Here is a 24,324-nt window from a genome sequence, read left to right on the forward strand (position 1 = left end):
ATCTAATGAGAAGGCAGCTGTCACTTGAAGTGTACAAATGTAGTGAGAAGCATGAAATCATGTCTTACTGGCTGCTTGTAGGGCATTTTCTCTCGTTTTCAGTTGTCTGTGGGCAAGAACTTGTCTGAGTGTGTCTATTTGAGTTGACTCTATAAGTTGGTGACTTTGCGGGGAGCTCCTGTGAAGCTAGAGTTATAGGTAGTTCTGAGCCACCTAGCAGGTATGGTCTGAAGTGAATTTAGATCACCTGGAAGAGCAAAAAGTACTCTTAACTGCTGTCACCTTCTAAAATTCTGGCAACACAGAACTTATTTACTTTGTATGTCACCATAATCCTTCAAGATTATGTACTTTCCTAACCAGGTTCTTCACTGTTGTTCATATAAGGCAATTGATATTAATCTGTCTTCAAAGTTGTTGATTAAATCCTTTGTTATTGGCACCTTTATTTGAGCTTAGGCTATAAGATACTTGTAATTAGTTTGTTACTTATATTTGTGTGTAAGTGTACATATTCATGTGTTTGCATATACAAGAGTGAATATACACCTGTATGTGCAGATCTGTGGTGAATGTAGGTGAACTCTGGTTATAATTTTCCATTACTCTCTACCTTACTTTTTGAAATAGGATCTCTCACTAAATGTCTTGCTCATTAATTTGGTTATGTTAGTAGCCAGAAAACCACAGGGAGCAACCTGCACCTTCCTCCTTAGCAGCAGGGTTATAAGTACACAACTTCATGCCAGGTTTCCATGTGTATTACAGAGATTCAAACTCGTCTTCACATTTGCATGACAGGCACTTTATCAATTGGATTATCTCCACAAGCCTCAAACAATTAAATCAAGAAAACCTTTCAAAGATGTGTGTGGCTGTTTAGTTTTAGTTGATTACAGATATGATCAAGAGGACAACTAAGATTAGCCATCATGAAGAATTTATCAAATCTTCATCAAATCTTTACATTGTTTTACTATTGCTTATAACTAGTGTGTAGCACTCATCATGATAACTGATATTTAAACATTGGCTGATAACTTGTGATATATGTCCTCTTACATTTGACTATAGGCATTCCTGATTAGAGGTGTATGAGACTATGGTATATTTTAATCTTTTATTTTAGAAAGCAGTCATATTGTTTAGAGAATAGACAGAAATTTTCAATAGACTACTATAGCAAATTGTAGACTTTAAGACTTGGGCTCTATTAGTAAAAACTGTATCTTCCTAGTGGCATTTTAAATGTGAAAAGTCTATTTTTAGTTTAGAAATCAGGTATTTGGTGATGTTAACCAAACCTATACTACTCAAGGGATATGAGAAGAGTCCACAAGCACATTGCCTCTAAAGAAGTTAGTGGAGATATATATCTTCTCTTTTGTACAGGGTGTAAGTGATAGTCATGAATTCGATCCTCAGTCTCCATAGCAATTCAAGGTAAAGCATAGGAAAGACAAGAGCATGTGGCTGCAAAGCAGAGAAGAAAGGAAATTCTACCAAGGTTAGTTTCAACTTCGTACTACAGTGAGAAGATGAAATAAAGCATCAGGATTTTTTTTTTTTTTGTAGTCTGTGGCCAAAGAGTAACCTGGAAATCTACACTATCCTATGTAATAGTAGTTCTAAATTTTTAAGTATATATAGCAATACTGATTAAAGATTCTATTACATCTTTGAGTCTGCAAATGATCAGTAGGTAAAAGTAATTGCTGCCAAGCCAGATGGCCTGAATTCCATCTCTCAGACACAGAAAGTGGGAGAAGAAAACTGACTCTTGGAATTGTCCTTTGACCTGACTCCTTAAGAAGAATAGATTCTTCTTTAAATGAAAGTTTTCCGTTGTATGTACCAAAGACAAAAATCATTTTTTTAAAAATTAGGCACACATGTCTACCCAATAAATAAATAACAATTGAAACATTAATAAAAATAATGTACATTATATTTCTTTAATTAAAACATAGATATATACATGTAGATTTATAGAACTCAGAAGAATTTTAATATTTATGATCTATTTAGAATATTCTAAACCATTGAGAAAGGAGAAAGGTTATCTAAGTGACTACTTACATTGCATTCGAAATGACTCAACATACATATAAAATATTTAAGACACTAGAACTTCCCCTATCATTTGCATTCCTTTTGGTTTGTTTTACATTGAATCATGTTGTCTTTATACTATATTAGGAAGTGAAATTTATTAAAGTGTGAACACATTATTCTTAAAAGGGATGTTTTCAGTCATGTCTACCATAGAAATCATTAATTATTTTTTAAATAAAATAAGCACATTAATAACAGAAAAGAATTCCTTGCACTCCCTGATGGTACCAAACTATTTCTAATATTCCTGGCTCATGTTGAAATTTTTGAGCTAAAAAATTTCAGTCAACTTCTTTAAATTACATTTCTCAAGAGAGAAAAGAGATTTCTTATTATTATTTAATAAGCTTCATATATTAAAATGAAATTTAAATGCCCAGAAAATGTGAATTTGCACCTATGTTTTTTATGTATGTGTGTTTGTATTTATTCAAGTAGAATTATCAAAACCAATACTATAAAAATCTCAAGCTTTTAAAAATACTGCTAGCAATAATTCATTCTTATAGAATATTAAAAAATAGGGTATATAATTCACTAATAATTTCAAAGCATTGTACATTCATGAGTAGTGTTCTGTAGAGATATCCCATAATAATACCTCCATTTTTTAAATCTGTAATAAACTCTAGCTGTTTTAGACAATTAATTTTCTGGAGGAAATCAGAAGGAGAGAGAAAAATCAAAAGTCAAAGCATGGTTCTAATAAGAAAAGTCTTATTAGATGGAACAGAAATGGTTACTAAAAAACATACATTTGGTTTAAACTTAGAAATAGGAGAATATTCAAAAACGTTCTTAGCTAGTAACCCAGTTCTGATAATTGTGAAACAATTGCCATGGTAGTTACTGTTTTTCTTCTTAGAATGTTTGTATAGACACAACAGGTTGGCTTCCTGGGCTGACTTCCAATTTATTTTTATTACTTTTATTTTTTTACAGTTCAGTCATTATCCCCTCCCAGTGTGCCTTCTTACAGTCCCCATCCCATACTGTAGGCCCCTACTCCCTCCCTCCACCCCCTGTCTCCAAGCGGATGTCCCCACTCCTCCCTTTCTAAGCCAGACCTCTGCACTCTCTGGGGCCTCAAGACTCTCAAGGAGTAGATGCATCTTCCTCACTGAAGCCAGACCAGGCAGTCTTCTGCTGTATATGTGTCTAGGGCTTTGGTCCAGCTCTTGTATACTGCTTGGTCGGTGGCTGAGTGTCTGAGAGATCGTAGAAGTTGGGATTAGTCAAGACTTCTGGTCTTCCTATGAGACAGACATCATCCTCAACTTCTTCCAGCCTTCCCTAATTCAAACACAGGGGACCTTGACTTCGGCCAATGGTTCGCTATAAGTATCTGCATCTGTCTCAGTCAGCTGCTAGTTGGCCCTCTCAGAGGGCCACTATGCTAGGCTCCTGTAGTGTCAGGCCTTGGAGCCTACCCTTGAGTTGGATCTCAATTTGGGCCAGTCACTGTTTTTGTTCGCTGCAGTTCTTTTAGATAGGAACAATTCTGGTTCAGAGATATTGACTCTAGAATAGCAACACCTTCTCTCCACTTGATGCCAATGTTGGACATTTCATCTAAGGTCCATCATTTTGAATCCTGAGAGTCTCTCTCCTCCCAGGTCTCTGGTACATTGTAGAAGCCCCCCCCCCAACCCACACCCTGAGGTTACATATTTCAATTCATTCTGCTGGCCCTCAAGACTGCTTTCTTGTTTCCCTTCCCAACACCTGATTATCTTCTTCTTTTGCTCTCACCCTCCTCTCTCCCACCCAGATCCCTCCCTGCCTCTGCATCCCCTGATTGCTTTCTTCTCCCTCACATGTGGGATTGAAGCATCCTCACTTGGGCTCTTTGACTTGTTAACCTTCTTTAGTTCTGTGAAATGTATCCTGCACATTCTGTATGTTTTTGGCTAATATCCACTTATTATTGAGTACATACCATTCATGTCCTTTGGGTCTCAGTTACTTCACTCAAGATTATATTTTTTAGTTCCATCCACTGGCCTGCAAAACTCGGGATATCCTCATTCTTAATTACTGAAAACTAACAATTTTTGTATCCGTTCTTTCATTGTGGGATACCTAGGTTGTTTCCAGCTTTTGGCTATCACAAATAAGGCCACTTAGAACATAGTGGAGCATGTGTCTTGTAGTACAGTAGGGTATCTTTTGGGCATATACCCAAGAGTGGCATAGCTGGGTCTTTAGGTAGATCTATTTCCAATTTTCTGAGAAACCTCCACATTAATCTCCAGAGTGGTTGTACCAGTTTGCAATCCCACTATCAATGGAGGAATCTTCCTCAATTTCCACATATTCGCCAACATGTGCTGCCACCTGAGTTTATTGTTATCATTTTTATTGGCAATTTTATGTATTTACATTTCAAATGTTTTCACCTTTCCCGGTTTCCCCTCCAGAAACCCCCATCCCATGCCTCCTCCATGCTTCTATGTGGATGCTTGCCTCCCACCCACTCACTCTCACCCACTCACTACCACCTCACCGCCCTGGCATTCCCCTACATTGGGGAATCAAGCCTTCACCAAAGGACTGTGGTCGGCAGACGTGCTAGGAGGACCACAGGCTGCCACCCTGGGGGACGCCCTGGGAAGTAAGGAGAGCCAGGGATGCCTGGCCGTCTCCGGGGGTCGGTCAGAGGGACCGAGTTCTGTTGAAGTGGAAGCTTCCCCCTCCAACATCGTCTAATTCTTTTGCCTGCTTGTGGAGGACAAGAAAGGGTCGAGTGTGTCTGGATCTATTGGTTTCTGTTTTGTGTGTTTTTGTGTATGTGTTTAGAGCTATGTGAAAATCTAGAGAAACAAAGGTAATTCTCATAGGTGCTTTATACCCTGACTAGAGATAGTTTACACCTGAGATGTGAGAGAATGGGTTTTGAGAAAAGCAGTGCTTTCCGACTATCTGGGGATAATTTGGTAGTAAATAAAATAAACAGTATCAATTGGTCTTTGGAGCCCTGCATCTGTAGTTAGGAATCTAGTGTGGCTGGAGAAGCCCTGCTAGGCGCTGATTATAATCGCTGCTCTTATAGGGACCAACAGCTTCTCAAGTTCTATGGTAAGGGAACAGATGGCTGTTTTTCCTACAAAAATCTCTGTGGTTGTGATTATTGGATTCATCAGGTGACAAGGTGCTCCTCTCTTAAAATTACAGCTAGAAAAATTAAGAATTTTGTTCGGTTTAAATGAGCAAATATATATGGCCATTTCATTTTTGTTTCTAAATAGTTTCAAAAGTATAAATATGTTTTATATGTCTTGTTTATAGATTAGTGGCTCATAAGTTATTGGTTATGATTAAAAATTTGTAACATTGGTAACAAAAAGTTGACTTAAAACTGGTAACTCTGGGTTAGAGTAATTTAGAACTACAACATGCAGCATGAGACAACCCATGGGAACAGGTCTCTAAAGATACGCCTGAATTGGGTAATATTCTATGTAATTCTTATCTTAGAAACCAGATTTATAACAGATATATTGGCGGCTACACCTTCTTGTGTTTGTGTGCAGGAACGGACAGCCAAAATTTGTAGCAAGTAATGTTTTTGGAGTTCATTTTTAAAGAAAAAATAGATTGTTTTCACTGTTAAAATTGGGTTTTGCTTCTCAAAATTTTGGTTGTATGAAGCCTCGTGAGTGGCCTAGTCCACAACCTTCCCATTATCCACAGCCTCAACCCCCGCCGATGGAGAACCCTGAACCCCTCAGGGTGGCAGGAGGAGGACTGCTTTGGGTACATGGAACTGCAGAGCACAGAGTCCAGGTGGACTCTGGTGGACCCGCCCAAACTTTAACCCTTCATTACTGGTCATTTTCCTCTGCTGGTATTTATAACTGGAAAACTAACCACCCCCTTTCTCAGGATCCTCAAGCCTCACAGGGTTGGTAGAGTCCCTTATGTTCTCTCATTAGCCTACTTGGGATGATTGTCAACAGCTGTTGCAGATGCTCTTAACAACCGAAGAGCGAGAGAGAATTCTGTTAGAGGCTAGAAAAATAGCCTGGGAGCCAACGGGTGGTCTACATAGCTACAAAATGAGATCGACATGGGATTCCTTTTGACTCACCCCAGTTGTGACTGCAACATGGCTAAAGGTAGGGAGAGTTTAAAAATCTATCGCCAGGTTCTGATCTCCAAGGTGCCTCAAGATGGGCCCACTAATTTGGCTAAGGTAAGGGGTAATGCAGGGGTGGATCGAACCTCCTTCAATGTTCCTTGAAAGGCTTATGGAAGCCTTCAGGCGGTTCACTCCCTTTGATCTTACCTTGAAAGCCCAGAAGGCCTCAGTGGCCATGGCCTTTCATAAGGCAGTCAACTCCAGATATCAGAAAGAAACTTCAGAGATTAGAAGGTGTATTATAAGAGGGAGACAGTTACTCGATCTAGTAAAAGAGGCAGAAAAAGTGTGTGTGAGAGAGAGAGAAAAGCGAGAGGCAAAAGAAAGAGAAAACAGGAGGGATCGTAGACAAGAAAGAAATTTGCCACAGTGGTAGGAGAAAAAAAAAAAAAAAAAAGACAGGATCTAGACAGGAAACCTGGGCAACTGAAGACCAAGCCTCAGCTAAAGAGGCTCAGCTGTGTCAGACTGAAGTTACTTATTTGGGATACACCCTTTGAGACAGGAAGCAGTGCCTAAAGAAAGCCAGAAAAAAGACTGTAACTTAGATCCCCACCCCAACTACACCAAGGCAAGTAAAAAATTTTTGGGTACCGCTGGCTTCTACAGACTCTAGACACCTGGGTTGGCGACCTTAGCTGTCCGTTGTACCCCCTAACCAAGGAAGGGGAAGTGTTTGTGTGGACCCCAGATCACCAGAAAGCCTTTAGAGAAATGAAAAAGGCCCTACTGATGGCGAGCCTTTGCCTGACCTAACCAAGCCTTTCACTCTTTATGTGAAAGAGAGATCAGGGGTCGCCAGAGGAATCATTACTCAGACTTTGGGACTTTAAAAAAGGCCAGTGGCTTACCTATCCAAAAAGTTACACCCTGTTGCTAGAGGGTGGTTTTCTTGCCTGCCAGCTGGTGGTTTTCTTGCCTGATGGATGATGACAACACTCCTGTGATACATCAGAACTTTTTGTTGACTGAACGAGTAGCCTTCGCTTCATTCCACCTGCTGTCCCACTGTGTGAGACTACACCTACTCATCACTGCGCTGAGAAACTGGTACTTAAAATGATCCGAAGCATCAGATCAGCCTTGGCCTGAGAGTTCGAACTGGTACACTGATGGCAGTAGCCTCGCGGTTAAAGGTAAGCAGAAGGCAGGGACAGCAGTAAGGTGGTGAACAGAAAACAAGTGATCTAGACAAGCTCTATAAATGGCAAAAGAAAAGTCTACACTGACAGCAGGTATGCTTTTGCCACTGTACGGGACAATATACAAAGAGGGCTGTTGACATCTGCAGAGAAAGACCTAAGATGCTGTGGCTAAAAAAAAAATCAGATGGCAGATCTAACAAATCCAAACAGGCGGCCCAAGGAGCAATGATCCTGGCAGTCAAGGAACCTAAAGATTATTATGACATCAGAGAGACCAGATTTAGATATACCGCTGAGCACTATCAAGTTATGGACAGTATTTGACTTGGCCTGGGGGCCAAGAAATTCAAAGGTGTGGTTAGGTCCTTTGACTACTATGTTACAGGACTCTCTGACTTGGCAGAAGAAATAGTCAAAAGCTGCAAGGCCTGTGCTATGATAAGGTAGAATTTCTAAAAGAAATCTTCCCAAGGTAATTGGGTCCAAAAACGGACCTGTCTTTGTTGCCCAGGTAAATCAGGGACTGGCCAAGATATTGGGGATTAATTAGAAGTTACATTGTGCATGCAGGCCCCAAAGCTCAGGACAGGTAGAGAGAATGAATAGAACCATTAAGGGACCCTTACCAAATTAACAGCAGAGACTGGCGCTAATGATTAGATAGCTCTCCTACCCTTTATGCTCTTCAGGGATAGAAACACCCCTGGACAGTTTAGACTGACCCCCCTATAAATTACTCTACAGGGGGCCCCCTCCACTGGTAAAAATAGCCTCTGTACATAGTGCTGACATGCTGCTTTCCCAGCCTTTGTTCTCTAGGCTCAAGGTGCTCCAGTGAGTGAGACAGCGAGCAAAGAAGCAGCTCCAGAAGGCCTACTCAAGAGAAGACCTGCTAGACGTCTCCACGCAGAAAACCTTGAGACTCCGGTGGAAAGGCCCTTATCTTGTACTCTTAACCACCCTACTTTCTACCTTTATGAGACCCCTTTTGATTTTGCTTCTGCTTTTAATTATAGGTCCATGTGTGTTAAATAGACAAGTCACCTTTATTAAGACAAGAATTAGTGCAGTGCGGCTTTTAGCTTTGAGACAACAGTACCATGCCCTAAAGAATCAAATATGTCAGGGAAAAGATAGTGTCTAGTTCTAAGATTAGAACTACTAACAAGTAGAAGTGGGGAATGAAAGTATAACAAAGTAAAAAGAGAATTCTAGGCCTTTAGGCCCAGTCTTGGGAATGTGGCCTTTGTAAAGGTATGCTAATCATAAAACAGATAGCGACATTCCTCTACCCACCCGCTTCCTGGGTTCAAAGAGTGCTCATTCAAAAAAAGTCATCCTGACCATTGCTGGAACCCGCTATGCAAATGTGCTTTTGTTAGGGGCTCTTAGAAACTGTTTTGAGAAATAACCCTCACAATTACCAGGTATTCCTCATGACTCTTGTAACTTTGCACTTCCTTGTGACTCTTAACTAGTATTTTTGGTATTTTCCAACAACGCCCTTCCCACCTCCTTGAGTTGTGGTTTCTTCCTTTAAATACCCCCTTACTCAGCTACTCGGGGCGCCATGGTCCTCTACCCCTGTGTGGTGTATGACCTGGGGCCTGAGAGTGCTCCTGAATAAAAATCCTCTTGCAGTTTGCAACAAGACCGTTTCTTGTAGGTGATTTTGGGGTGTTGCCTCTCCTGAGTCAGAACGTGGGGGAGTCCTCACGTTGTGGGTCTTTCATAAGCATTACTCAGAGAAACAGATGGGAATTCATACCAGACATGGTTTAAATATAAAAGGCCAATCAAAGATTGAGTCAACTCCCTATGACCACTATATCCATCCAAAGAACTGATAATTATGAGAAGAAATACACAAAGCAACATCGAATGCAAAGTATTAGCAGAGGAAGCTTCTTCAGCCATAGTCTCTTCCCTCTCATTCTAATTGGAAACCAATCACTTTAGAGCCATGGTGAATACCAACACTGCATATCAGTGAGATCACTATGTGATGCATTCTGAATGTGCACACTAGATCCACTCATAGCATTTTATCACAAATTCTAAACCTCTTGAGCAAGTGTTTTATGCCTAATGTGGAATTTCAAGAAAAGCATCTTAAATATAGAATAGATATTTTCAAAGGTTTGAGGGTTTTTGTGTTTTGTTTTTGTTTTCCATTTTTTATTAGATATTTTCTTCATTTACATTAAAGTGCTATCCTGAAAGGTATTGTTTACAGGAGAATCTCTGTTTACAGCCTTTCTTTCTTTTGCATGGAACCATACAGAAACACAGTTTAGTCAAAAATGGGTAGAATAAATCACATTTACACCTGTGTCTTTACCCTAAGGCTAACATAGGGAATAGAGGGAATCATTCTATGATCAACAAATCATACTGGGTGTTAATTTTTTATAATTCTTTTGTGAAATGATAAACTGTATTATTTCTTAATGAGTTAATTTATCAAATCTTCAGACAGATGGTTGTGTAATTCATTGTTAATAGCTGTCAACAGTGAAACTATTGTAAGGTCTAACATGAAAAGCAAATAATTTGATCTCCAGAATAAACAATTAAGGAATGTAATATATCACTCTTTTGTATTGTCTTGTATTCATGTTTTTTTTTATTTTGAAGTAATTCATAACTTAGCCAATGTCTAACATACCAGAAGCCAAATTTGGACATGAAGAAGTAAATAAATGTCATGTGAATGCATATTAAATATACTTGTATCCTAACATATATGTGTAAATTTAGTATTAAATACAATTATTACATGTGTGACTTTTTCTAAACCAAAAAATTAAACAAATATATATTAATTTTTTTAAATTTACAACCAAATATGCCACAAAGTATATACAATAGTCTGTTACATAATTGTATGTTAATATATAAAACTTAAATCATTTTTAAAATTATTTAAATATCTTACTATGATGGAAAATAAATTATAATTATGAAACAAATATGAAAATATAAATATGTTACAAAGTGAAATTGCACATAAAGTTTGGTACTATTGTTTCTAGGGTGAAGTAACTTTTTCTCTGTAATGATTTCTAAAGAGAAGCTGTAAAATTGACCATAGGTCTCCCAAGTAAGACTTAGAGATAATTGTAGGAGCAAAGAATTAGGTATTTGTTACTTTAGGTATGAAATGTAATAAACAAAGAAAAACCAACAAACAAAACAAAACAAAACAAAACAAAACAAAAACAGATATATCTCAGTGATTTAACACTTTTCCTTGCATGAACAAGGCATTGGGTTCAATCTTCAGAACCAAGAAGAGAATGAAGAAGAGGTCCTGGACCTACATCTGTGCCTCTGAAGCATCTGGTGGCCAATTCTGAGAGATACCTGATCCTATAGTCTTGTCACCTGTAGCATCATTGCATACAAGTGCACTCAAGTTGGCAGGCAAATCCACTAGGAGATGTTAGCCAGGACATTCTGTCAAAAGACTTCTGTCAGATAAATGTACTCACTCTATGGTGTTGAGATTATGCAGAGCAAGGAGAATGGAGAGCTCTGTCAAAATACTCTGCAACACCTCGAGTAAATGACTGGGAAAAGTTCTTTTATTGATTTAAATGAATCAAATTCGACTCATCAAAAGTTTTACAGGGATTTTGCATGTATTACACAAGAACTTTGTGATGTTCATGCAATGTGTGTTCTGTATAGTTAAAATTTGTAATGTGTGAGAAATTCTTATATCAGATTATGTCTTCTACCTTATCTGAAATCTTCATATGACATAAAATAAAGGACTCAATTCCATCTTATTTATATATAGTGTTCTTGTCACTATTGCTGCATAGCAAAATGCCCCAAATAATTATCTTATAAAACAATAGTGACAATCAGTTCTGATGAATTAGGCCTATATCCCTACTGGGAGGGAAAGAATGAAATAAATTCTTTAGGCTACACACTAAATTTATGCTAGCCTGGGTAAATTAGTTAGAATCTATCTCTGAAAATTTTGAAAATCTGTAATAAGGACCTGTGAAACAGCTCATTGGCAGAGTGCTTACATAGCAAGCACAAGGCCTTAGATTCCTTTCTCTAGTCTCAAAATTAAAATGTCATCTTTCTTCAGTTCTATTAACTTCTCTTCCTCCAAAACCTTCCTTATACCTCTTCACCCCCACTTTCATCCTCTTAAATTCTGAGCCTTCTCTTCTTTTACTGTTACACACACACACACACACACACACACACACACACACACACACACACAGAGAGAGAGAGAGAGAGAGAGAGAGAGAGAGAGAAAGAGAGACAAAACACCACACACACCCATTAAAAAAAAGAAAACAGAAGTACAACATGATGTGTCTATTAACTGTTGTTTACATGTACTTAACTTGAGGACTGACCATTCTGACCACAGGTACTGCATAATTAATTTGGATGCTCTTTCCTGGAGAGGTCAGGTCAAGACAAGAGTCTATTCACAGGGAAAATATTTATTATGTATGTGAAAATTTTATCTATTTATGTGTGTGTATGTGCATGTGTATATGATGTATATGTTAATGTGTATATGTATGTGAATATTTTAACTTCAAAACATCTGTCTACTCCCTTATTTTCCTTCCCATATTGATTTTAAGAAACCCATAGAGGCCAGTTCTGCACAAACTATTTCACAAAATAGAAGTAGAAGGTACTCTACCCAACTCATTTTATGAAGCCACTATTACTCTGATACCTAAACCACAGAAAGATTCAACAAAGATAGAGAACTTCAGACCAATTTCTCTTATGAATATCGATGCAAAAATCCTCAATAAAATTCTTGCTAACCTAATCCAAGAACATATTAAAGCAATCATCCATCCTGACCAAGTAGGTTTTATTCCAGGAATGCAGGGATGGTTTAATATACGAAAATCCATCAATGTAATCCATTATATAAACAAACTCAAAGACAAAAACCACATGATCATCTCGTTAGATGCAGAAAAAGCATTTGACAAGTTTCAACACCCATTCATGATAAAAGTTTTGGAAAGATCAGGAATTCAAGGCCCATACCTAAACATGATAAAAGCAATCTACAGCAAACCAGTATCCAACATCAAAGTAAATGGAGAGAAGCTGGAAGCAATCCCACTAAAATCAGGGACTAGACAAGGCTGCCCACTTTCTCCCTACCTTTTCAACATAGTACTTGAAGTATTAGCCAGAGCAATTCGACAACAAAAGGAGATCAAGGGGATACAAATTGGAAAAGAGGAAGTCAAAATATCACTTTTTGCAGATGACATGATAGTATATATAAGTGACCCTAAAAATTCTACCAGAGAACTCCTAAACCTGATAAGCAGCTTCGGTGAAGTAGCTGGATATAAAATAAACTCAAACAAGTCAATGGCCTTTCTCTATACAAAGAATAAACAGGCTGAGAAAGAAATTAGGGAAACAACACCCTTCTCAATAGTCACAAATAGTATAAAATATCTTGGCGTAACTCTAACTAAGGAGGTGAAAGATCTGTATGATAAAAACTTCAAATCTCTGAAGAAAGAAATTAAAGAAGATCTCAGAAGATGGAAAGATCTCCCATGCTCATGGATTGGCAGGATCAACATTGTAAAAATGGCTATCTTGCCAAAAGCAATCTACAGATTCAATGCAATCCCCATCAAAATTCCAACTCAATTCTTCAACGAATTAGAAGGAGCAATTTGCAAATTCATCTGGAATAACAAAAAACCTAGGATAGCAAAAACTCTTCTCAAGGATAAAAGAACCTCTGGTGGAATCACCATGCCTGACCTAAAGCTTTACTACAGAGCAATTGTGATAAAAACTGCATGGTACTGGTATAGAAACAGACAAGTAGACCAATGGAATAGAATTGAAGACCCAGAGATGAACCCACACACCTATGGTCACTTGATCTTCGACAAGGGAGCTAAAACCATCCAGTGAAAGAAAGACAGCATTTTCAACAATTGGTGCTGGCACAACTGGTTGTTATCATGTAGAAGAATGCGAATCGATCCATACTTATCTCCTTGTACTAAGGTCAAATCTAAGTGGATCAAAGAACTCCACATAAAACCAGAGACACTGAAACTTATAGAGGAGAAAGTGGGGAAAAGCCTTGAAGATATGGGCACAGGGGAAAAATTCCTGAACAGAACAGAAATGGCATGTGCTGTAAGATCGAGAATTGACAAATGGGACCTAATGAAACTCCAAAGTTTCTGCAAGGCAAAAGACACCGTCAACAAGACAAAAAGACCACCAACAGATTGGGAAAGGATCTTTACCTATCCTAAATCAGATAGGGGACTAATATCCAACATATATAAAGAACTCAAGAAGGTAGACTTCAGAAAATCGAACAACCCCATTAAAAAATGGGGCTCAGAACTGAACAAAGAATTCTCACCTGAGGAATACCAAATGGCAGAGAAGCACCTGAAAAAATGTTCAACATCCTTAATCATCAGGGAAATGCAAATCAAAACAACCCTGAGATTCCACCTCACACCAGTCAGAATGGCTAAGATCAAAAATTCAGGTGACAGCAGATGCTGGCGTGGATGTGGAGAAAGAGGAACACTCCTCCATTGTTGGTGGGATTGCAGGCTTGTACAACCACTCTGGAAATCAGTCTGGCGGTTCCTCAGAAAATTGGACATAGTACTACCTGAGGATCCAGCAATACCTCTCCTGGGCATTTATCCAGAAGATGCCCCAACTGGTAAGAAGAACACACGCTCCACTATGTTCATAGCAGCCTTATTTATAATAGCCAGAAGCTGGAAAGAACCCAGATGCCCCTCAACAGAGGAATGGATACAGAAAATGTGGTACATCTACACAATGGAGTACTACTCAGCTATTAAAAAGAATGAATTTATGAAATTCCTAGCCAAATGGATGGACCTGGAGGGCATCATCCTGAGTGAGGTAACACATTCACAAAGGAACTCACACAATATGTACTCACTGATAAGTGGATATTAGCCCCAAACCTAGGATTCCGAAGATATAAGGTACAATTTGCTAAACACATGAAACTCAAGAAGAATGAAGACTTAAGTGTGGACACTATGCCCCTCCTTAGAATTGGGAACAAAACACCCTTGGAAGGAGTTACAGAGACAAAGTTTGGAGCTGAGATGAAAGGATGGACCATGTAGAGACTGCCTTATCCAGGGATCCACCCCATAATCAGCATCCAAACGCTGACACCATTGCATACACTAGCAAGATTTTATCGAAAGCACCCAGATGTAGCTGTCTCTTGTGAGACTATGTCGGGGCCTAGCAAACACAGAAGTGGATGCCCACAGTCAGCTAATGGATGGATCACAGGGCTCCCAATGGAGGAGCTAGAGAAAGAACCCAAGGAGCTAAAGGGATCTGCAACCCTATAGGTGGAACAACATTATGAACTAACCAGTACCCTGGAGCTCTTGACTCTAGCTGCATATGTATCAAAAGATGGCCTAATCGGCCATCACTGGAAAGAGAGGCCCATTGGACACGTAAACTTTGTATGCCCCAGTACAGGGGAATGCCAGGGCCTAAAAGGGGGAGTGGGTGGGTAGGGGAGTGGTGGTGGGTGGGTATGGGGGACTTTTGGTATAGCATTGGAAATGTAAATGAGCTAAATACCTAATAAAAATTAAAAAAAAAAAAGAAGATGAACTCGAAAAAAAAAAAAAAATGAATGTGACGAGAGCAGGCTCAGCCTCTAGCACTATGCCTGTCACATAGAGCAGCATCCAAATGCACTTGTCAATAGATATACTACACTGATATCACACACAGGCACACACACAGGATTTCTGTAAATTACAAGGTTATAACCAGCTTTATTGTGTTTGGTATTAAAGTCCAAGTTAGAGTTTCTAAAAGGAAAACATTGAAAGGCACAATAAATAGTGATATGTCTTTTCTCTTTAAAAAAAGATCAATGCAAAACAAGACAAACTAACCCATGCCTAGTGCAGCAATAATTTGGTGCTAAGTTGCTGAAGTTCTAACGTACTCCTAAAATTTTTTGTTTGGTTAACTGAGAAATTTTTTTTGTATTGTTTTGTCAGATGAGAAAATGTTCTTCAAGTCTAACCTTGATTAAAATAATAAAAGCCAAAAAATCAAATCAATTGTATTCATCTTTGATTCTCCTCTATAAGGAATAAAGATTACAGAAACCAAAAAAAAAAAAAAAAAAAAAAAAAAAGAAAAAAAAAGAAACCCATAGAGGAGGGTGAGTGAGGATTGTGGCAGCCAGAGGAGTTGAGGGCACCATGAAAGCACAGCCTGCAGAACCAAATAATCAGGGGCTCACAGACACTGAAGTGGCAATCACAGAGCCTTTCCGGATCTGAGCTAGTTTCTCGGCATATATGTTATAGTTGTGTAGCTTGGTGTTTTTGTAGAATTACTAAGATGGGCTGACTCTGACTCTTCTGGCTGATTATGTGACCCTTTTTCTCCTCCTCAGCTGCCTTGTTCAGCCTTCATATGAGGGTTTGTGCTTAGTCTTATTGTGACTTCTAACTATATGTTCAGTTTACATCCCAGAAAGAACTATTTTTTCTGATCATACAATTGAAGGGGAGTAGATCTGGGGGAACGAGAGCATGCTGGGAGGATTGGAGGAAGAAGGAACTGTGTTCAGGATGCAGTGTATGACATAAGAATAAAGAAAGAAAAGAAAAAGAAAGACTGCTAAAAATAATTACATTTTACATGTCTTAAAGAGGATAAGTTAAAGTTCAGGCATGGTGGTGAGTCTGAGGCAGACACATCTCTGTGAAGTTTATGCTAGTCTGGTCTGCATAGAAAGTTCCAGGTTAGCCAGGGCTACATAGTGACACAGTGTTTCATAAGAAAGAAAGAAAGAAAGAAAGAAAGAAAGAAAGAAAGAAGGAAGGAAGGAAGGAAGGAAGGAAGGAAGGAAGGAAGAAAAAAGGAAGGAAGGAAGGAAGGAAGAAAAGAAAGAGAGAGAGAAAGAAAGAAAGAGAGAGAGAGAGAGAGAGAGAGAGAGAAAGAAAGAAAGAAAGAAAGAAAGAAAGAAAGATTGATTGATTGATTTAAAAGGCAGAGAGACAATTATGATTTCCAGGTCTCAGCTAGCTTCAGTGACTTGATGACTCTACAAAAAGCTATGGCACCATGTAGTAAGCCTCTCCTTGTGGTGTTGTGGGAGATATTAAAAAATAATAGCAATTTCCTGCGCTATACCTGGAGCTCCCATGTTCCTTTGGCAGGTTGCAGCCAAGCCAGCCCCAGTGCAATGACTGCCTACTTCTCGGTTAGCTATCACAATTCCCAGTAACCCGGTAAAATCAAAACTCTAGAAGCTTATAATTAATCAGTCAGATTTATATATCAATAAATTCTCAATACACAAGATGTACACACAGTAAATTCAGGGACAATTGATAGTGGTAAAAGCTGCCCACCTAGATTAGACAAGTTACCCCAATTATTCTATCCATATATGATATTATATCTAACTGTGGTTCTTTAAAGCCACATGGAGTCTGAGTCATCCTGTTCATCCTTCATTTTACTTCCTTCTTCTCTGCAAATCCTTGCTCCTCCCTTTTCCCTGTGCAATCACAGGCCTCCTGCTGCACTAATATTTAAATTAATTGGACAGGGAAAATCCTGCCATATTGTGAAATCTCAGTCTGTACAAAGGACCTTCCTATGTGTCTCACTGACAGTGACAGGACAAATTTCCTTACAGTGTTATCAGCTCAGAAATGCAGCCACATACTTACATGGCTGCTGACCCTTTCGTATGTGATTATTCAAGTATCTGTGCAAAGACCACATGTGGTGCCTTTGTACCACCTGTACTCAAAAGGTTCCTAGAACCATGTCAACTCTGTCATTCTCTGCTACCCCAAATTATCACAAAACCTTCAGCACTGTCAAGGAGGCTAGAATACAGACAACCTCCTTTGATAGAAAAAGTGTAAAATAATTGATGGATGTGTGCATCATTTAATGTGTGTTCCGAGTGTGGACTACATACTTGTTTGTGTCACTGTTTTTAGATATGCATGCATGTGTCTGTATGGAGGCTTGGTGTCAGTGTCAAATGCACTCTTCCATCGCTGATGATTTTATTTTGGAAGGCATGGTCTCTCACCAGACTTGAAGTTCATCAAATCAAGTAGACTAGCAAAGGAGCTCCACAGATGGCCATTTCTATTGCTCTGTAGCACCAGTGCTTGGAAGAGAGATTTCATGCCCAGTTTATTGCATGTGCTTATAAAAATGAACTTAGGTCCTCATGCTTGTTGTCAAAGCATTTTGCCAACAAAGCTGTCTATCCAGCTCAGGGTGGACATGTTCTAAAAGCAGCACAGTAAATGTATACTAGAGAGAAATTGCTGAACACTGGCTCTTTAAGAAATGAGCATTCTTCCTGTCCAACATAACTCAAATTCAGTATCTTCAATGAAAAATCAACAGGTTAACTGAAAAACATCTAAATATGAACATGACAAATTTGCTGTCTATTGGGACATTTTTCTGGATAATTTATTGATCTTGTTATTTTTCCATTAATTAATTTATTCACTTTATATTCCAATCTCAAACCCCTATGTCCTCCCAATATTCCCCTCACATGGCCACCCTCCCCTTCACCTATGAAAAAGGGGAGGTCCCCTGCTGAGTAACAAACTACCTCAACTCACCACAACACTAGGCACAAACTCTCCCATTGATGTCAGACAATGTATCTCAGTTAAGGGAACAGGGTCCACAGGAAGGTAACTGAGTCAGAGTTGTTGTGAACTCAAATGAAGAAGATATTGTTGCTAGTTTTAATTTGCTAAAAATAGTGCCAGGGATAAAGAAGATAAACAGAATAACACTGCCAGAGTTTAGCTTTGTTTTCCACTATAATAGTGAAATTGAATACAAATTCAATACATATGTTCTTAATTGTCAAAGGTCAGCTTTGACACCACAGGGTACACTTAGTCCAGGACAGCATTGGATATTTGGGTCAGTGAAAAGAGCTAACAGAGGACATCTTTAAGAGGGTCTGACAGGGGCATGTCCAGATGACAACCAACAATGGCTGCTACCTATGGCAGCCTGCAAGAGAGAAGCAAAAAGGGGGAGGGGAAATCAAACACACACACACACACAGAGAGAGAGAGAGAGAGAGAGAGAGAGAGAGAGAGAGAGAGAGAGAGAGAGAGAGAGAGAGAGAAGTGAGTTTGAAACCAAAGCAGGCTCCAGCACTCTGATTTTTTTCCCTAACCCTTTTTATACCACTAAAGACAAATTTTTTTCTGTTTAGGAAGAAAATTACCTCACAGTCATCAGATAAACAATAACAACAAAAACAGATTATTCCAAAACAGATTAAAATCATTACACAGAGAAAATTACAACAGGATTATTGATTTTTTTATTTCTTTTTTGAAACATATCTAACTAAACAATTCTCATTTATCTTTCTTTTCACATGCTCATTATAATCCTAAATCATTCTTTTAACAAAGTTTAAGTAGGCAAAATCTATTATAGCAAATTTCTCCCTGTACCTGGTTCAGGACAATCTGCATTTACTAAGGAACCAATCACCTGTCTTACATCTTATTTTCGACATCTTAGTCAGCAAGACTGGCAAACCGTCTGTTCTCTGTTCTCATACTCATATTAGAGTTGCTTATTCTTTATTTATAACCTTTCTACTTCCTGGCACACACTGAAAGCCTGTTACCACATCCCTGGGTTACAAGACCAAGGAACTCATGCCCAATGTAGAGTGAATGCTTTCTTTGATCACTAACTTGTCCCAAGCTTATTTTTCTTGCTTCTGTAATTGCATGCTTGCAATGCATGAACGCTCACTGTACTCCTTTCTCTACCCCATTCAGCTCTTACCAGTCTATGAGGAAGGGGCAAAATCTATTCTTGAATCTAATGTTAAACTTTCTATCAACTACCCTACCTTCCTAAAATTACTTAAATCAGGATAACTTTCTAAAACCATTTAAATCAAATAAACATTCCATAAAATTCTTACTTTATCAAAATAGTCTTATCTCAAGACTTTTTATCTTCATGTTGATCTGGAGGAAACTTTCCCAACAGAGTGAAAAAGTATCACTCAGAAAATAATCACATCAGGCTATAGGCAGGGAGGGTCTTGCAGAGTCCACTCACATCAAGTGAAATAAGATAGACATGAGGAAGCATATCAGAAGCATGAAGCAGTCCTAGAATGAAGTCTCTGGGGTAGTGCCTTTCCAAAGTGCACCCTTCATAGCCAAGAAAGACTGTGAACAATCTCCAAGTTAATATTACACTTGCCCACTGAAGTTCTTCCTGCATGCTGCCCCCAACATTTATTATAACATGTAACAAAAAGTTTCCAAGCTATGGGATGCTTATCATCTTACCTCTGTGTTCTTATTTTGGTGTCCTGCTTCTTTGAATTTGGAAAAAATACCAAATATTGAAGTCACTCCTTGGTGTTTTTGGATTAATGATAGTTGGATATGGTATGCAGATGCTGGAAGTGGTAAAATTTATTTTTACTGTAATTGTATATATAATAGAGTTAATAAAACAAAAGCTCTACTTCACCCTTTGAGTAAGAGCAACATCCATCAGAAGTATTTGCTTTTCTTGGATATTTTCTTTATTTATATTTCAAATGTTTTCCCCTTTCCAGGTCTCCTCTTAGGAAACCCCCTATCCTATCTGCCCCACCCCCTACCCTATCTGACCCACCCCCACCCCTGCCTCTATGAAGGTGCTGCTCTACCCATAGACTCCCATCCTCCCTCTTGCCCTGGCATTCTCCTACACTGGAACATTGAACACCCTCAGGCCCGAGGGCTTCTCCTCCCACTGAATTCCAACAACACCATCTTCTGTCACATATGTTGCTCTATGTGTATTCTTTGGTTGATGGTCCAGTTCCTGGAAACTCTGGGGGATCTGGCCTGTTGACACTGTTGCTCCCTCTGTGGGGTTGCAAACACCCTCAGCTCCTTCAGTCCCTCCTTCATCTCCTCTATCATGGGTCCCCGAGCTCAGTCCAATGATTGGCTGTGAGCTTCCTCCTTGGTATTTGTCAGACTGTGTTCTAACTGAGGATCACATATTGGCCACACACTGTACATTCAATTTACAAACCCCTTTGTTTCTATCCATGTATGCAAGGATTCGTACAGTGCCTACCTGTCCTAAAGAATGATGCAATAGCATGAACTGAGGTCTCTCATTCTCCGTCTTAACCACCATGAATCTAAGTAGTCATGACACATGCTTCTCTAGAGACTGTTAGGTTTTTTTTTGTTTGTTTGTTTTGGTTTGGTTTTTTGGTTTTTTGTTTTTTTTTTTTTTGTTTTTTTTTTTTTGTATTGAAAAAGTACACTACTGTCATCTTTCTGTATACTTGACTTTCTTTTTGGTTTTCTGCTTACAAAACTTTTGATTCTTATTGACAAGCTCTTATGACTAATTCAGATCAATCCTTGATTGTTCTTTTCTTGATAAGAGAGTCACTAGATTAGGCTTGCAAGTGACAAGCCAGTAAAACATAATTAAAAGTAACTAGATAAGGAGAAAAAATATGGTATCAGGTGATAGGGCTAAAGGATAGAAACTATTTTAGTCTTTGTTGTGATGGGAGCTATGCATATACATATGAATTAGTTTTTGTTATCAAGTTGACACAAGTCTCTTGGGAATAGAGAACCTCAGTTGAAAATTAACTTAAATAGATTGGCCTGTGGACATATTTGTAGGACACTATCTTGACTGCTGTTTGATTTAGGAGGAACCATGGCTTATATAAAGAAAGTAGCTGGGCATGATCAGGAGCAAGCCAGCAAACAGCAGTTCTCCCCTGTTTCTGCATGACTTCTTGCCCTAACTTTGCTCAATAGAAGATTGTGACCAGAACGTATAAATCAACTAAACCCTTTCCTCCTCAAGTTACTTTTAGTCATGTGGTTCACCATAGAAATAGAAATGGACAAATGTATATATGTGCATCTACATATTAAAAACAAAAATGCACATTTAGAAATAGTTTTGGTGAGAAATTATATTAGGGTGACAGTCACTAGCAATATCATATTTTGCATATAGGAAAAAGCACATCCTACATATAGGATTTTTTGCATAAGCAAAACAACTAGAAGGCTACAAGAAGTGCAACTCACAATACATATTTTATTTTTGTAGGTATTGGTGAGGACAGAACTCTATATTAGAGATAGATCTCTAAAGATCAGAAATCTGATACATGGTTACTGTCATATATTTTTGGTGGTATTAGATGAGGTCTTTGCAGAGTACCTCTCTTCAGAAACTGGTTAACATTTCCCTCTCATATGACTCTTACTAGGAGTAGAGAAAACAGGAACTGAGGCACAAGTCAATAAATTCAGAACTAGAGATATGGCACTCTGCTATAGTATCTATTCTGGTTTCTCCTTTGGTCTGAAACTTCCTTCTTCCTAAGTGATGGTAAATTCCTGTGTAAGGGAGTGACTTAGCTTTTACAATCTTGCTGAATTCTAAACCCTTGATCTTGGTCAAGGACGCCCTTGGACTGTTGGAACACTGGCAGAAGGCTTTAGCCATGTCAGAGCACTTATAATAGGAAAATATTGAAAGAGAGCACGTGGATCCATACTCTAGAATAGCGCGGTAATGGAACTCGGGGATGAAAAAATAATGTATGGGTAGAGAACACTAGACTCCAGGGGGAGAGCTTCCTTGAAACTCTTTTGCCTCATGAGTGACTTTTAAGCCTTTCGGCTTGTCCAGTTGACTCGACCGGAGAGCGTAGCAGACATTGAGTGCCCAATCTGTACTAACCTTAACTGCCTTATTAGCCAGATTGTGTCTTCCATCCTTGCTTCCCTCAGATTTGATGGGACCCTGAATGTTGATCTGAAAGATTTTCAGACCAACCTGCTGCCCTACCCTCGTATCCACTTCCCTCTGGTCATTTATGCCCCTGTCATCTCTGCTGAGAAAGCCTACCATGAATAGCTTTCTGTAGCAGAGATCACCAATGTCTGCTTTGAGCTAGCCAACCCGATGGTGAAATGTGACCCTCACCATGGTAAATACATGGCTTGCTGCCTGCTGTACCGTGGGGATGTGGCTGCCAAAGATGTCAATGCTGCCATTGCCACCATAAAGACCAAGCACAGCATCCAGTTTGTGGACTGGTGCCCCACTGGCTTCAAGGTTGGCATTAATTACCAGCCTCCCACTGTAGTACCTGGTGGTGACCTGGTCAAGGTCCAGAGTGCTGTGTGCATGCTGAGCAACATGACAGCCATTGCTAATGCCTGGGCTCCTCTTATTTCACAAGTTTGATCTGATGTATGCCAAGCGTGCTTTTGTGCACTGGTATGTGGGTGACAGCATGGAGGAGGGTGAGCTCTCTGAGGCCCATGAGGACATGGCTGCCCTAGAGAAGGATTATGAAGAGGTTGTTACGGATTCTGTGGAAGGCAAGGGGGAGGAAGAAGGAGAGGAATACTAAGTCCATTCCTTTAGCCCCTCTGTCATGTCAAACTCCTGCTCCAGTATTAGTTGCAGGCATTGATGCTCCTGTGCTGTTTCCATCCTGTGGTCATGTCTTCTCCTTGTTGTACCTCTAAGTTTTTCATGATGTCTCAAAGTAAAAGCTTTAAGAAAAAAAAAAGATAATTTGTTACTTGCAAAGAATCAAAGTTTAGTTCCTTGCACCCACCTCAAGCAGCTCAACTTTAGGGGATCTGATGTTCTCTTCTGGTCTCTAAGAGTACCTATAAGCATGTACAAATACCCGCACATAGACATACACATATACACACACAATAAAATATAAAATAAATTATAAGGAAAAACAAAAATTTAGACAATATGCATACAGGGAGCAAGTGAAAGACTTACACCAAAACACAGAGAGTTATGAACTACTAAATCTGTACCTTTAAGTAAATAAAGAAACCTTGGAATCAGCACATGAGTGGGACTTATGGCTAATATCTGTAATCCTTATTCAGCAATATGAATGATTTCATAGTTTAGAGTTGAAGAGAGAATTGTGCTATTAGGCTCTGTAAGAATCATATATCACTTCACTTAAGTTAGACACATGTCCAGTCTGTTGACATGTTACTATTTTATTTTCTGCATTGTTAGAAGTGTTGTGATATAGACCTCAAGTGTCTCAGAAGACATCTTGTGTCAAAGGCCTAATCTTTGAGGCAGTTTTACTCACCTGTCTTTGGGAAATAAATTGATGATAAGGGTTCTGGTTCCATTAGTGTATTGGTACATCTATGGAATTTTAATTAAATAACTACTGGGAGGTGATTGACACATTAGGAAGTGAGACTCCTTAATGCAATCAGGTAAGTGAAATATTGCCCTTGAAGGGTAGACTTTGATCTCACATCCTTCTTCCTTCTGCTGGTTAGTTGCATTGTCAACTTGATACAACCCAAAATCACACAAGATAAGACTCTCCTTATAGAGTTTATGAAGAAAGAAAATGTAAACCTTCCTTCTGGAGTTTATAAAGGGCTCTGCTTTCAAAATGATTCAATAGTTACACAGCATGTGCTTCCAAGGATGCTAAGTCAGCATGGCTGCTGACAACAGGCTTCCCTCTTTACTCTGTGCTTGCCCTCAGAGCTTAGTGAGTGTCATCATTATAGCTGTTAGGTGAATAAAGAACATCACAGAAGGTAGACATGTATCTCTCATCTTGAACACTTTGCATTTTTTTTTCTGTAATATTTTATTCCTAAGAATGAGTGGATAAAATCACGTGTGACTGTATATGACATTAATCCCAGCACTTGGAAAGCAATGGTAAGATGTTCAGAAACTCATTGTTGACCTCAGCTATACAGAGTTAAAAGACAGCAAGGACTA

General features: G+C 39.0%; 1 long non-coding RNA gene and 1 pseudogene across 2 annotated transcripts; both read left to right on the forward strand.

Annotated features, from left to right (window-relative positions):
- The first annotated feature begins 6,160 nt into the window (after positions 1-6,160).
- On the forward strand, positions 6,161-9,988 carry Gm20362 (predicted gene, 20362). Of its 2 annotated transcripts, none has more exons than NR_040301.1 (3): positions 6,161-6,233; positions 7,160-7,392; positions 8,207-9,988. It is a non-coding gene; the product is annotated as a predicted gene, 20362 (long non-coding RNA). The 2 variants fall into 2 exon arrangements; NR_040302.1 differs by having other exon boundaries at positions 8,221-9,988.
- Gm5311 (predicted gene 5311) lies at positions 22,230-23,104 on the forward strand (annotated as a pseudogene).

This window comes from Mus musculus, chromosome 6 (assembly GCF_000001635.26).
Source record: "Mus musculus strain C57BL/6J chromosome 6, GRCm38.p6 C57BL/6J".
Lineage (NCBI taxonomy): Eukaryota > Metazoa > Chordata > Mammalia > Rodentia > Muridae > Mus > Mus musculus.